We start from the raw sequence: 13109 nt of genomic DNA, 5'->3' as shown, positions 1-13109 counted from the left end.
CAAAGAGCGCTAAGTATCTGATTTGACCTTTGTAGCTGCGTGCACGTTTGCTTCATGAATGCTGAATGGGCCGGCTGAGTGGATGGTCGTGGATGGAGGATTCAGCCGGCAGTCCCTGCGGGTGGTGCGGGCACTTTCTCCTGAGCCCTTCCTCCTGCCTAACACAGGCGGCTACAGCTCTTTCTGCTCTGCTCAGCCCCCATCAGCTCCTAGACTCTCTGGGGCGGATACGTGGTCCAGGATATCACAGGATATTGTAAGAACTTGTGCAGTTTTTTTTAAAAAATAAACTAATATGGTTTAATTCCATGAATGTTTTTTATAAAGACTTATTCATTTATTTGAAAGGCAGAGTTAGAGAGAGAGGAGACACACACACACGAGAGAGAGAGAGAGAGAGAGAGAGGTTGTCATCCCCTGGTTTATTCCACAAATGGCTGTAATAGCCAGGACTGGGCCAGGAGCTTCTTCTGGTTCTCCTACATGGATGGAGGGGACCTAGGACTTGGGCCATTGCTGCTTTCCAGGCGTATTAGCAGGGAGCTGGATAGGAAGTGGAGCAGCCAGGACTCGAACCTGCACCCATATGGGAGCTGAGGCTGCAAGACACAGCTTCAACCCACTGAGCCCCAGCGCTGGCCCTGATTGTGCAATGTTGCCCCAACTTCCCCTAAATTCGCAGGTACGAGTCAGGGTGACCAGCACAGCTGCTTAGATGGTTGTGCCCACCCTGGAGGTCCCCAGGGTGACAGCGTGGCAGGGCACAAGCAAACTCAATCACCGCAATTACAGAGCCGTGTGAATGCCGACCCCTCCACCCTTCACAATTCCGGGCATGCGCCAGCTCTGAGGCTTCCGGTGGTCCTTACTAGGCTCAGTGAATAGACAGAGTAAGAGAGGCGCTAAGAGACAAGAGGTGAGGCAGCAGGTCGGTTCTCCAGGTTCTCCCTGCCAACCTCAGTCCTCCCTCCCCGATGCCCTGCTCACACACGACCTTTCTCCCATGTCTCTCCCATCAAGTCACAGGCCACAGGTCCTGGAGAAGCTGCTGGGGCTTCTGCAGTGCAGGGGACTCACTGTGGAGATCACATCAGACGAGTTCGTGATGAAGCGGGGGAGCAGGACCACCCCACTCTGCAGGATGGCTCCGTGGAAGAGACCTTGGGACATGTGTGACAGCACATGCATGGAAACACTTATGGCACCACAGCCTCAAGCAAGGGAGGGAAAGGGCCCCATTTCCCACGCCCCTTCCTGTCCCGGCTGCTGACCCGACCAGCGCTGCTCAGGGCCTTCATGCCTGGCTCATTCCTCAGTGCCTGGAGCCTTAGGAGACCATGCTGGGTGCCTGGGTCCCCACTGTCTCTCCGACCACTCCAACTTCCCAGGTTCTGTTTTCACAGCACAAACTGCGGGATTGGGCAGATCTGACCAGGGTCCCTGTCCCCACCTGCGAATCCTCACCGTGACCTGGGTCCAGGAGCAGCAGGAGACTGCAGACCAGGGCGCTGAGCCGAGCTCCCCTTCGGTGCAGCCCCATGCTCCAAGGAGGCCCACGTGCACACCTCTGTGTCCCTTAGGCTGCACCCAGTGCTCCAGGCTGGGACCAGGGCCTCGGCCCTGGCCTGGGCAGGAAGCAGGCTGGGCACACCGCGGGGGTGGGGCTTGAGCGCCTCTGGTGAGATCAGACTGAGAGAAGAGAGGTCAGTAGGGACCCAGGCATGGCTGCCTCCCCTCTCACCGGGCTGCTCGGGGGTCCTTGTCCATCGCCTCAATCTTGGAGTCACCAACTTCACTGTCCTTGCTGTCCTAGTCCAACATAGTGTAGGCATACAGGAAGCAGGACACCAGGGGGCCTTCTAAGGGGAATGAACCATTAAAAAAGTGATATATTTATTTTTTTACTTATTTTAATGGCAGAGTTAAAAATCAAGAGAAACACAGAGAGAGATCTTCCATCTACAGGATCAGTCTCAAACGTCCAGGGCTGGGTCAGCCCAACGCCAGGAGCCAGCAGCTTCTTCTGGGTCTCCCAGGTGAGTGCAGGAACCCAAGCACGTGGGCCTTCTGCTGCTTTTCTAGGCACATTAGCAGGAAGCTGGATCAGAAGTGAAGCCACCAGGGCTCGGCTCTGTGCCTACATGGGATGAAGGCACTGCAGATGGTGGCTCACTGCTCTGTGCCACAGCCCCTGCCCCAGGGGTCACCTGAGCCAAGGCTGGCAGGTGTCACTGTCCCGGATCCTGGAAGCTCCTCCTTGGTTTCCAGGCTGGGTGCCCACTGGGTCCAGGCCCCTCCTCCATCCTTTCCCGACTCTGCCCATCCCCTCTCTGCTCACTCAGGGTCCAGGTTTTGAGAGGCAGTGACCATGGCACTAACTAAGGGTGAACCCAATGTGTGCTGTGTCCCCAGCTTCTTCTGAGACACAGTTCTGTCTCAACTTGACAGTGAAAACCTGCTGGTCCTGATACCTGGCAACCAGGCAGGAAGAACCACGGGAATTCTGGAGCTGGAACTTTGCCAGCCCTGCATTGCAACTTTATCCCTTTGCTTGTCAGTCTTTTACACCACTTTCCCAGGATGCACCTGTGCCTCAGCTGGGACCAGGAAGGAGAAGCCATGATGGAAACATGGAAGTGTTAGAGTCTGAAAAAGCCCACCGCCCGAGGAACGACTCCAAAAGAGTTTTCTCTCATGCAACCAGCAAAGGGTTAAAGCTTTATTGATTATCCAGCATGCTGGGGCTGTCTGATCATACATGAACAGAGCAGCCCCGAATAACCAAAGGTTAGGGTTTATAAAGGCAAAAACCGCAAAACTGGGAAGGGGGGGAATGCACGGTTACTATACACAGTTGCTAAGATCAAAAGAGGGTACAAAAAAGAAAAAAATCCAAAGAGAGTACATAGTTACTAGGGTCAACATAACCTAAGACCTAGGTGAAATTAATATCCATCATAATCTTGACAATACCAGTTACAATCGTACAATTATCATTTATGATCTTGACATTAATTCAAATTATGTGTAAGACATAGACAAATCACATCTTTATCATTAACCCAGGTGCAACCTTTCTACTTTCAAGCTTGAGCAAGCATGCTAGGGGGTTTTTGTGCTCTGCCAAGGGTGATGTAGTGCGCTGCTATTGTCCGACTATTTGAGATCATAGTTTCAGACCAGAGTCTCACGGTGGGGGTTACTTTCCCAAAATGCAGTCTCAAGTGCTTCAAAATGGAGTCCCTACTGTCAAGGTGCTACTTCAGAAGTGAAATTCTGGATGGAGGGGCCATAACCATCCCTTCAGTATTCCCACAGGTGAGATGCCAACCCACTGGGTTATGCATTTAGGGCACCACCCCTGGGATGAGAAAGGGGAGGGCCCTCTCTGCCCCTGGCTGTGCTTGGGAATCCTCCTTGGGCTGCCTCTTCCTCTCTTCCTCCTGGCAACCCTGACCCATTCCTGCTGAGGGTCTCTCCGTGGGTGGCGGCCCTCAGTAGGCGTGCAGGTGTGGTCACGCTCTCTGTGCTTGAAATCAAAGCTGCTTTTGTGCACTGCCTGTGGCTGCTGCTGCTTTTGTCAGGTAGGAGGTCAGAAACAGCCTCTGTGTGTGTGTGAGAAGGGCCTGTACCCCAGCACCTGCTGTGGAAGCCCCAGAAGCCCAGCATCCTGCACTTCACATCCTGCCCAGACCCTGATAACCCACCGATCTGGGTTCTGGCCAGGCCACCTTGCAGGCAGGAGGAGTGGGGAATGGGTTTCCAGAAGCAGCAGTTGAACGAACTCCCCCTAGGGTCAGCTCCACATGGGGTCCCAGCATCCTAACCTGGCCTGTCCCTCCCCATCAGGGATCCTCTGGGTGAGCAGCTCATGGCCCACCCCAGGTCACTGGGAGATGGGAAGAGTGTGCCTGGTCCCAGGGTCCCTGTGAGTGCCAGTGGGTCCTGCAGCTGGGGAGGGAGCTGTCACGTGACTTAGGACCCTGGATGCTGGGGAGGTCCCCCCACAGGAGGGAGGGCAGAAGGTCCCAGGTCCCTGGGGATTTGGGGGGGGTCGTCTCACCCGTTGCGAGCAAAGTTGGCCCAGTACTTCATCACCCTCCTGCTCAGCAGCTCCCCCTCCTCAGTGAGGGGCACTGCAGAGGGGAGGGGCAGGGTCAGCTCGTCCACCCCAGTCCTGCAGCCCATCATGCACCTCGCTCCCAGCCCAGGTGGAGCTTGACCCCAGGATACCCTCAACCTTGCCGTCACCCCTCACCAGCTGTTCCCAGCCTTGTCAAGCCCCACGTCCCCAGTCAGCCCCTAAGTCCTGGACACTGGCTTCTTCCTTTCCAGGACGGTTTCTCCTCTCTGACACTGGGACATCATATATGAAACAGAGATGACTTTGAACCCCTGTGCACCCAAGATGGACACTAATTCCTAGGCGGACAGAGGAGGAGGGGGTACAGGCTGTGCCTTGAGGGGTTCAGATTCCATTCCCAGCTCTGCTCCCTGAATGCACCCTGGATCCCATTGAGCCTCGTCCTTTCATCCTTAGGTAGGGCGCAGGGCCCCTTCCGGGAGAGCCTGGACCTCATCCCATCCTGGTAATGGAGGAAGATTCACTTTTGCTGCCAAAGAGAAATGATCTGAAGACAAAGACAACCTCATCGCTGTGGTCGGCCCTCACGTGGGGCGGCCTGAGGTCCTTTGTGAAGCTGGGTCGATGCTGGAACTCGTAGAAGTAGACAGGGGCGTGGGTATCTGGGGACAGACAGGGAGATGGGTGGCCCCATCCCGGTGTTCTCCTACAATAACCATGGTGACGAAATGTAATTGCTGCACCAGGCTGGGTCCTGGACAGTTGGGGAGAGGTAGCAGGGGGAACAGGTGCAGTGGGCAAGCCCTGGGTTAGATCCAGCCTTGAGGTTTGTGGCTGTGAGATCTTGAAACAATCAGTGGAGCTCACTCAGCCCAGTCTTTTCTTCTGTTCCACAGTGGAGATGTCCATCTCCGGAACTGTCATGGAGGGTTACCGGGAGGAGCAACACCAAGTTCCTGGCACACCAGGACCCCATTAAGACATGGACTGGGACCTGGACAGGACAGGCATCACCCTCAGGAAAGGACCCAGCCCTGAGGCCTCAGTCCCAGATGAACTCACGCTGGAAATGTGCTACTCGGAGTGCAGGCATCACGAACATGGCGTCTGCCATCATCTCCTGGAACTGGGCTGTGAGGGTCTTGGGGTCCTCATTGCTCCCCATGTACTCGTCCATCAACAGGTCCCCCAAAGCGGGAGGCAGCATCTGGCCCAGGGGAAGGGGAAGGAGTGAGGGGAGCAGCTCCTGGGAGGGAGGCAGCAGGCTCAGGCTGGGGGACGGAGGTCCTGTATAGTCAGAAACTGGGGGAAGAACCAGGCTCCGGGAGAGCCCTCCCCAAACACACGGCAGAGCCTTGGTTCCTGGCGTCCCTGTGCGGCAGGTGTCTAATATGGGCTCTGTTGGGGCTGTTTTGTTGCTTGAGTTCCTTCACGGCCCCTCTGTCTCTCTCCTCTTGAGGGTCTGTGGTGAACAGGAGCTGAGTGGAGAGGGGAGATTCCCAAGAGTGGCATGGCTGGATCTGGAGCTTTGAAACCCGGAAACCTGCCTACCTCTTGGGCTATGGGGGAACTCAGGAGCGCGGGGTGGGTGGGGCTCACCTTGGGGAGGACCCAGCCATACTCATCATTGTTGACACCAATGATGCTGGGGACGGGTTGAAAGTCACCCGAGGCCAGTAGCTCCTCAGGGCATCTGGACAGGAAGACTCCATCCACCACGCCTTGGATGACCTTGAAGATCTAGGGGTCATGCAGGGTCATGGAGAAAGCTTGTGTCCCATATATTCTCATTGACCTCTGTGTCCATCCCCCATTCCTCGATCAGCCCATGGTGCTCACTCCCACCATGGGGTCTCCAGCCTGGCATCCAGGACTGGGTCCCCTGTTCCTTCCAGGGCTGGGATGTCAGGAGGCATGGATGGGAGGTAGCAGCCCCAGGGACTATGAGGTGCACACAAGCCCATCACCCCCTCACCCACGTGCACGGGGCCCAACCTAGGTGATGGCCAGCATCTCGTCTTCACTCTTGGCCCGCAAGCAGCGCACCAGGGTCTCAGAGTCCACCTGGCCACAGCCAGACAGGTTGGCCACCACCTGTAGTGGGACCACACAGGGGCTGGAACAGCCATGCTGGAGACCAGGGGTTGCCCACGGCCCCACTGGAGGCAGCTGCACCCCAAATCACACAGGGTGTGGTGTGTGCACGGCTGCAGTTGGAAGCTGATTGTTGCTCCTTCCCCATGACTTGGCACTGCCCAGCCCCAGTGGGCAGCACCTGCTGAGCTGGTTGCTGAAAACCTGGGGCTCAGGGCAGACAGCTGGTGGAGCTGAGAACCACCTCTGCCTCTGCTGGGACACAGGTGTGTGGCTTCTAACCCTAGAGCGTCTCAGTAATGCAATGGTAGGCAGCAGGGCCTGAGAACCCGATGGTCCTCCCTCCTTGTGCCCCTTGATCAGAGATGAAGTATAGGCAGGAGCAGCAGGCCTGGGCAGTGAGGACACTCACTGTGGAGACCACCTCAGACGAGCTGGAGATGAGGCTGGGCAGCAGGGCCACCCCACTCTCCATGATGGCTCCGTGGAAGAGACCTTGGTACATGGGCGACACCACATGGGATGACACACTCATGCCACCTGCAGACTCGCCGAAAATGGTGACCCGGCCAGGGTTGCCTCCAAAGTGGGCGATATTCTGCTGGACCCAGCACAGTGCGGCCACTTGGTCCAGGTAGCCCCAGTTGCCGGCGGCGTGCTGGTCTCCAGTGCTGAGAAGTGGCAGGGACAGGGATCACAGGGCTGTCCTGGTGCCACTCATCCGCAGTGCGCACCCCAGCCCCGGTCTCACCTGAAGAAGCCCAGGACTCCCAGGTGGTACTGGATGGTGACCACCACCACGTCCTCAAATGCTGCCAGTGCAGAACCGTCATACATGGAAGCCATGCCCGTAGTCCGCCCACCACTGTGGATCTACACCATCACCTGGGGAAATCAAGGGCATACCACGTGGCTCCCTCCAAACTATCCTGCTCATCCTCACCCTAGTCTAACCAGTCTTGGGTCTGTTCAGGTGCCCAGCGCACTGAACTCTGGCCAGACTGCAGGATCTGGGCCATGAACCAGGGACCCAATGCCAGCAGGAAGGCCAGGCCTCCATCCTTTGAGTCCAACTCCATCTTCAAAGCCTGGGTCCGTCAATTTCAACCCCCCCTGTGAGATGGACAAATAATGGCTGTCTATCTCATCAATCCACACGGATGCTCATCCTAGTGCCTTCCCTTCTTCAGGCCCCCACATCATCCGTGGCTGGGAGCTGTGGTGACCTCTGAGGGTAGCCAGGGGTCACTGAGTGTGCCTCCTGGGCATGAGGTGCTGCAGGTGTCCCAGGTTCATTCAAGACCATCAGTCTGACCTCTGACATCTCAACCCCTGGGATCCCATGCCAAAGGCTCAGCTGCCCACCGTGGGGGAGCAGCAGTTCTTGGCTCCCATAGTGAGAGGCTTCTGGACAGGGTGTGCTCACAGGAGGGCCCGTGCTCAGCTTCTCCTTTCTCATCTTCTAGCAGAAAGCAATGCCCTCCCACCCCGGCCGACCCTGCCCCACACTCACAGGCAGGTCAGAGCCCTCACGGGCATGTGCAGGCGAGTAGATGTTGAGGTACAGACAGTCCTCGGACATGGGGATTGAAGGCAGGGTGAGGTTCAGCTGCAGAACATCTTGACCCATCATAGCAAAGTTCTGTGGACACCTGGAGCCACCCAAGGCAGCCATTAGTCTAGAGCCTGGATCTAGTGTGCCCGACCCTCCTCGGGCCTCCTCCTAGAGCCCTTCCTACTCATGGGCCTCCCTAAGACACTTCCCACCAGGATCCAGGTCCTAGACTCTGGGTGAGCTGGGATGGTCCAACATCAGGGAACCTCAGGTGTCTGAGAGTCTGGGGACCACTCTTGACTGACAGGGGACTCTGTGGGAAGTCGTGACTTTCTTGAGGGGACACTCAGTGCTGGATGCCCAGACCCAGCCACGCCGGAGCAGGCCAGCCTCCCGCACACGAGCCTGGATGGACGGATGGCGTTTCCCCAGGAAGGGCAGTGGACGACCCTCACCTTCACTCTAGACTCAGGAACCTCCCCGTTCCCACAGTCTCCAGTCCTAAGGGCATACACGGGTCCCTGGCAAATGTCCTTGCCCTGTCGTTGGCTCAGTGACCATGACGACCCCCTCTGGTGCCCATCTCAGGGAGCTGCAGGATCTGCTGATGGAGTCGGGGCCTCCTACAAGCATGTGGAGCCAGGTGAACCTCACCCAGACACAGCGCCCCCTGCAGGCAGAGAGCCTGTGGCCTCTCCTGGACACAGAAGAGCGTCTCTGCTTTTCTCTCTGTACCTGGATTTAATGTGCTCTGAGTGCCACGTTCTGGCCCCAAAGCATTTCATGGTCACTGAATCCAGAAAGCCTAAGCAGACTCACTGAATAACACACGAGGGAGCCATCACCCACAGGGAAAGCTGGTTATGGGAGCTCTGTCCCAGACAGCTGGGCCTGGCCCAGACTCAAAGGATCTTTCCCCTGACCTCCCCCCAGGGCCGGAGCTCCCCTGTGCCCTGGGAGCGCTTACATGGCTGGGTGGGAGGTCCCATCTCTCACTCCACTCCAAGCTTCAGCAGGTTCAGGAGGTGCAAAGCGCAGCGGCCCCACAGGTGGCTTGGCAAAGGGAATTCCCAGGAAGGTGTGGACGCCCGCATCGGTGCCTTCCACGTGGACCAGGCTCCCGCGCACCTGCCCCGTGTGTGTGTTCCGGATGGGGCTGGCAGGGTCCTGGCCTGTGGGCAGAGAGGTGTCAGGTGGGGGCTCCCCATGAGCTGCCCTCCCACACTGCTACTGTGGCCTCTCCTTGGCATCGGCACCTCAGCCTTGCCAAGGCCTCGGACCTACAAACACTGACCTGACCAACGTCCTCCATGAGAAACTCTTCCCCATCTCCCAGCCAGCAGTGCTGTCCCTGAGCCCAGCCCAGGACATCCCACAGCTCCCGAGGCTCCTGGGACCTATCACCCTCCCTGAGCACTAGGAGTCAGCGCAGGTGACAGCCCTGGGGGCGAGGAGAGCGTCCTTTCTGCTGACTGCCCTCGGTCACAGGAGGTAGAGCTGTGAGCACCAGACTGACCAGGCTCCCCTGCTAGGAGGCTCATGCTCCAGGCCACAAGAAGGGAAGAAAGGAAGCGTCCTCTAGGGGGCGGTGTAGTGGCGCTCGGGTGCACCCACAGCCTGCATGGCCAGCATCCCCTACACAGTTCCATCCTGGCTGCTTCACCCCGGATCTTGCTCCCTGATGCAGGTTCACTGCTGCTCTCATGCTGTCCCTCAAGGATCTGTGTTGTGCCACGAATCAGATATGAAAAGGTCGAGATGTTCTATGGTGAGGACTCAGCACCACATGCTGGTCTTCTCAAAAGAAGAAAAAAACTGCAGCGACCTCTAACAGCTGAACCTGATGGAGCCTCTAGGTACAATTCCTGTGTACACAGGGTGAGGGGACAGAGGAATGGTCAGAAGGCACCACAGGGACGGTGCCTCCCCCTCCAGAGAGAGCCAGGGGTACACCGGTTTCTCAACACAGGAATCAGGAGGAAGAGCACAGCGAGGCAGAGGGGGAGCTGAAGCGTGAGGGAGACTCAGCAACACACGGCAACCGCACAGGGGTGCAGAGCGCGGGCGCGGGGGTGGGGAGGGGGCCTCTGCGCATCGCTGGGGTAGGGAAACGGGACACCTGCTCTGGGAACCCGACGGGCAGTCCTGCAACCCTTAACCTGGAGCTCCACCGCCCTGCAGGTCCCACCCTCGGTAGAAGCCCAAGGGAAGTGCCAACTGTTGGGCAGACACTTGGAGCAGCAGTAGCAAGGCCTCTGGGATGCTCCCCTCCTAACAGAGCGGGCGTCTGAGGGAGACCGTGGAGGGGAGAGCTCTTTCTCACTCTGTCTCTCCCTCTTTTCCTGTCTCAATGCCTTTGTCAGTAGAAATCGGGGCCTGCAATGTGGCGCTGCAGGTTAACGTCCTGACCTGGCACGATCTCTCTGTCTCTCTGCTTCTCCTCTCTCTGTGTAACTCTGATTTGCAAATAAACAAATAAATCTTTTAAAAAATCAGCAGAAATCAATCATCCCCAGCCCATGAAAGCTGACTCCTCCTCAGGAGGAACCTCCTATGTCACAGTAGGCGATGCCCGGCCACAAGGGTGCTCTGGGCCCCTGGGTCAGGGAGAGGAGAGCCTGGCCCCGGAGCGGGTGAGTAAACAGCGCCCCTGTCCTGAGCTGGTCCCAACCTTGTGCTTGTCGTTCGCCCCAACCATGGAGGACAGCGCTGCCTGCAGCAGCAGTTCCGGCTGTGAGGCTGACAGTGAGCTGAGCTCAGCAGAGTCCACGGAGGACAGGGGCGGCTTCTGTGCAGATGCTGCGTGTTTCCTGCCCCGGACACGCACAGCGACTCCCAGGGACCTTGGGAACAACTGCTCCCTCTCTGAGTGGGGACCCAGCCCCAGATATTACTTTATTAGGAATCACAGTGATGTGGGGAGATGATCTGCCTGGAAGGTCCTGGTCGCCGGGAGTGTCTGTGCATTGCAGGGCAGGCGGGGAGCCCGTGGGTGAGCATGGAGGAGGAGGAGTGGGGCCTGTGCTGGGGATTAGGTAGGGAGAGGGTGGGGTTAGAGACCTGGGCCTTTAGAATGAGGAGAAAATGGATCAAGTACACACCCCATGGGTAATACCCACGTGGGCTGATTCATGATAAAACACATGCCAGGTTCTAGGGTGGAGTCACGTTTGCCCTGGAACCTTAGCCTGCATATGTCTCTGCCAGGCGCACGGGGTCAGAGGAGACCCTGGGTTACAGATGGGCTTCTGGATTGGCACCAGGGGCTTTGAATTTTCAGGTCCAGTTACCACGACTGGGGCCACCTTGTGGGGCAGGGAGCCGCTCTGCCAAGGGAATGCAGCCCCGGAGACAAATGGTCCCAGGGCCGGTTCCTCACTGTCGGAGTCACTTGCTCCAGCAGCCTGGAGCCCAGGGAACCTCCCCAGCTCCCACGCTGCTGCCTGCCTCCCGGGCTGCCGACTAGGAGCTGTACTGCTCAGAGCCCTTATGTTGGGCTCAGTCCTCTGTGTTTGTATCCTCGGGCAGCCCCGACCCTCCACAGCCTCAGGTGCCAGCCCTGTCACTTCCACTGGCTTCAGCTACCCAGGTGTTGTTTTTCTGCGGCCGCAGGCTCTAATTGCGGGATTGGGCAGTACTGATCCTGGTTCCTGTTACTGCCGGCGGGATCCTCACTGGGTACCAGGACGAGGAGGAGTAGCAGGAGCCTGCAGGTCACGGTGCCCTAAGCCTGTCGCTGTGTCCACATGGTCTGAGGCAGGTCCGCAGGTGGGGCTCTGTGCCCAGAGGCTGCCTGGAGTGCTCCAGGGGCAGATCCTGGCCCAGCCCAGGACAGGCAGGGAACAGGCGGGGGTGGGGTGGGGCTTGTAGGCCTTGCAGGAGAGCAGGACTGAGAGGACTGGGCCTGGCGGGGCTGCCTCCTCTGGCTCCTCTCCTGGCCTCTGCCTCCCTGGCTCCTGCCTCCCTGGCTCCTGGCTCCTCTGGGTGTCCAATCCCTCTCCTCAGTCCTGGAGTCACCAAGTTTACTGTCCTCGCCGGCTGACTCCAGGATAGTGTAGGGATGGACAGCAAGCAGCACTGGGCTGTGACTGGACACCCTGGAGGCCTTCTCTGAGAATCTATTTTTAAAAAAGATGTATTTATTTATTTGAAAGGCAGAGTTCCAGAGAGTAAAGGAGAGATAAGGGAGTGATTTTTTTTTTAATATTTGCTTATTTTACGTGAAAGTCACAGATACACAGAGAGAGAGGCAAAAGCAGAGAGAGAGGTCTTCTTTCTGCTGGTTCACTCCCCACATGGCTACAATGGCCAGGCTGTGCCGATCTGAAGCCCGGAGCCAGGAGCTTCCTCCAGGACTCCCATGCGGCTGCAGGGGCCCAAGGACCTGGGCCATCCTCACTGCTTTCCCAGGCTACAGCTGAGACCTAGTTCAGAATGGAGCAGCCAGGTGTCAAACTGGTGCCCATTTGGGATGCCAGCACTACAGTCCAGGGCATTAACCCACTGAGCCACACTGCCAGCCCCTGCTATCAATTTTTATATCACTTTCCCAGGATGTACCTGTGGGTCAGCTGACCCAGGAAGGAGAAGCCATGATGGAAACAGGGAAGTGAAATTCTGGATGGAGGGGCCATAACCATCCCTTCAGTATTCCCACAGGTGAGATCCCACCCCACTGGGTTATGCATTTAGGGCACCGCCCCCTGAGATGAGAAAGGGGAGGGCCCTCTCTGCCCCTGGCTGTGCTTGGGAATCCTCCTTGGGCTGCCTCTTCCTCTCTTCCTCCTGGCAACCCTGGCCCATTCCTGCTGAGGGTCTCTCCGTGGGTGGCGGCCCTCAGTAGGCGTGCAGGTGTGCTCAAGCTCTCTGTGCTTGAAATCAAAGCTGCTTTTGTGCACTGCCTGTGGCTGCTGCTGCTGTGAATCCTCATCTCCATGGGGACAAGAACCTTGAGTAAAATGTAAGACCCAGGGCCCACACCTTCCCCACCGGGCACCCAGCAGGGTACGTGTGGTCCTGTGACAGCAGTGGTGGGGGGGCCGGGAGTCAGCCTGAGTGTAGGAAACATCAGGCTCCCTGCAGGAAGGAGGAGCAGCCTGGGCACGGGAGCCCCCAGGGGAAGTGGACCCTGGCTCATGAAGGCTGCCTTTGTGCTCCCTGAGAACTGGCCTTGACCTCTGCTCAGCCCAGGGCTCTCTCAGCCACCATGGCCAGGGCTAGCCCAGGCCAAAGTCCAGAGGGAGAAACATTATCTGTGTACCCCACGTGGGTGGCAGGGGCCCAAGCCCTTGGGCCCTCCTCTGCTGCTTTCCCAGGTGCCTTACTAGAGATCTGGATCAGGAGTATAGCAGTTGGAACCTCAACTGTCACTCATAT

The 13109-nt window shown here is 57.7% G+C and overlaps 1 long non-coding RNA gene and 1 pseudogene across 1 annotated transcript in view; one reads left to right on the top strand and one right to left on the bottom strand.

The window, feature by feature from the left end:
* The window catches only part of LOC149120983 (uncharacterized), a 110264-nt gene that overhangs the window by 28334 nt on the left and 68821 nt on the right, over positions 1–13109 (top strand). The gene's annotated exons all lie outside the window — the stretch shown is intronic.
* On the bottom strand, positions 3175–10431 carry LOC138846734 (cocaine esterase-like; annotated as a pseudogene).

Source organism: Oryctolagus cuniculus, chromosome 18 (assembly GCF_051225735.1).
Source record: "Oryctolagus cuniculus isolate XC-2025 breed Fujian yellow rabbit chromosome 18, ASM5122573v1, whole genome shotgun sequence".
Taxonomy (NCBI): domain Eukaryota; kingdom Metazoa; phylum Chordata; class Mammalia; order Lagomorpha; family Leporidae; genus Oryctolagus; species Oryctolagus cuniculus.
Note: the sequence above shows the minus strand (reverse complement) of the source record. Positions and strands in the feature narration are given on the sequence as shown.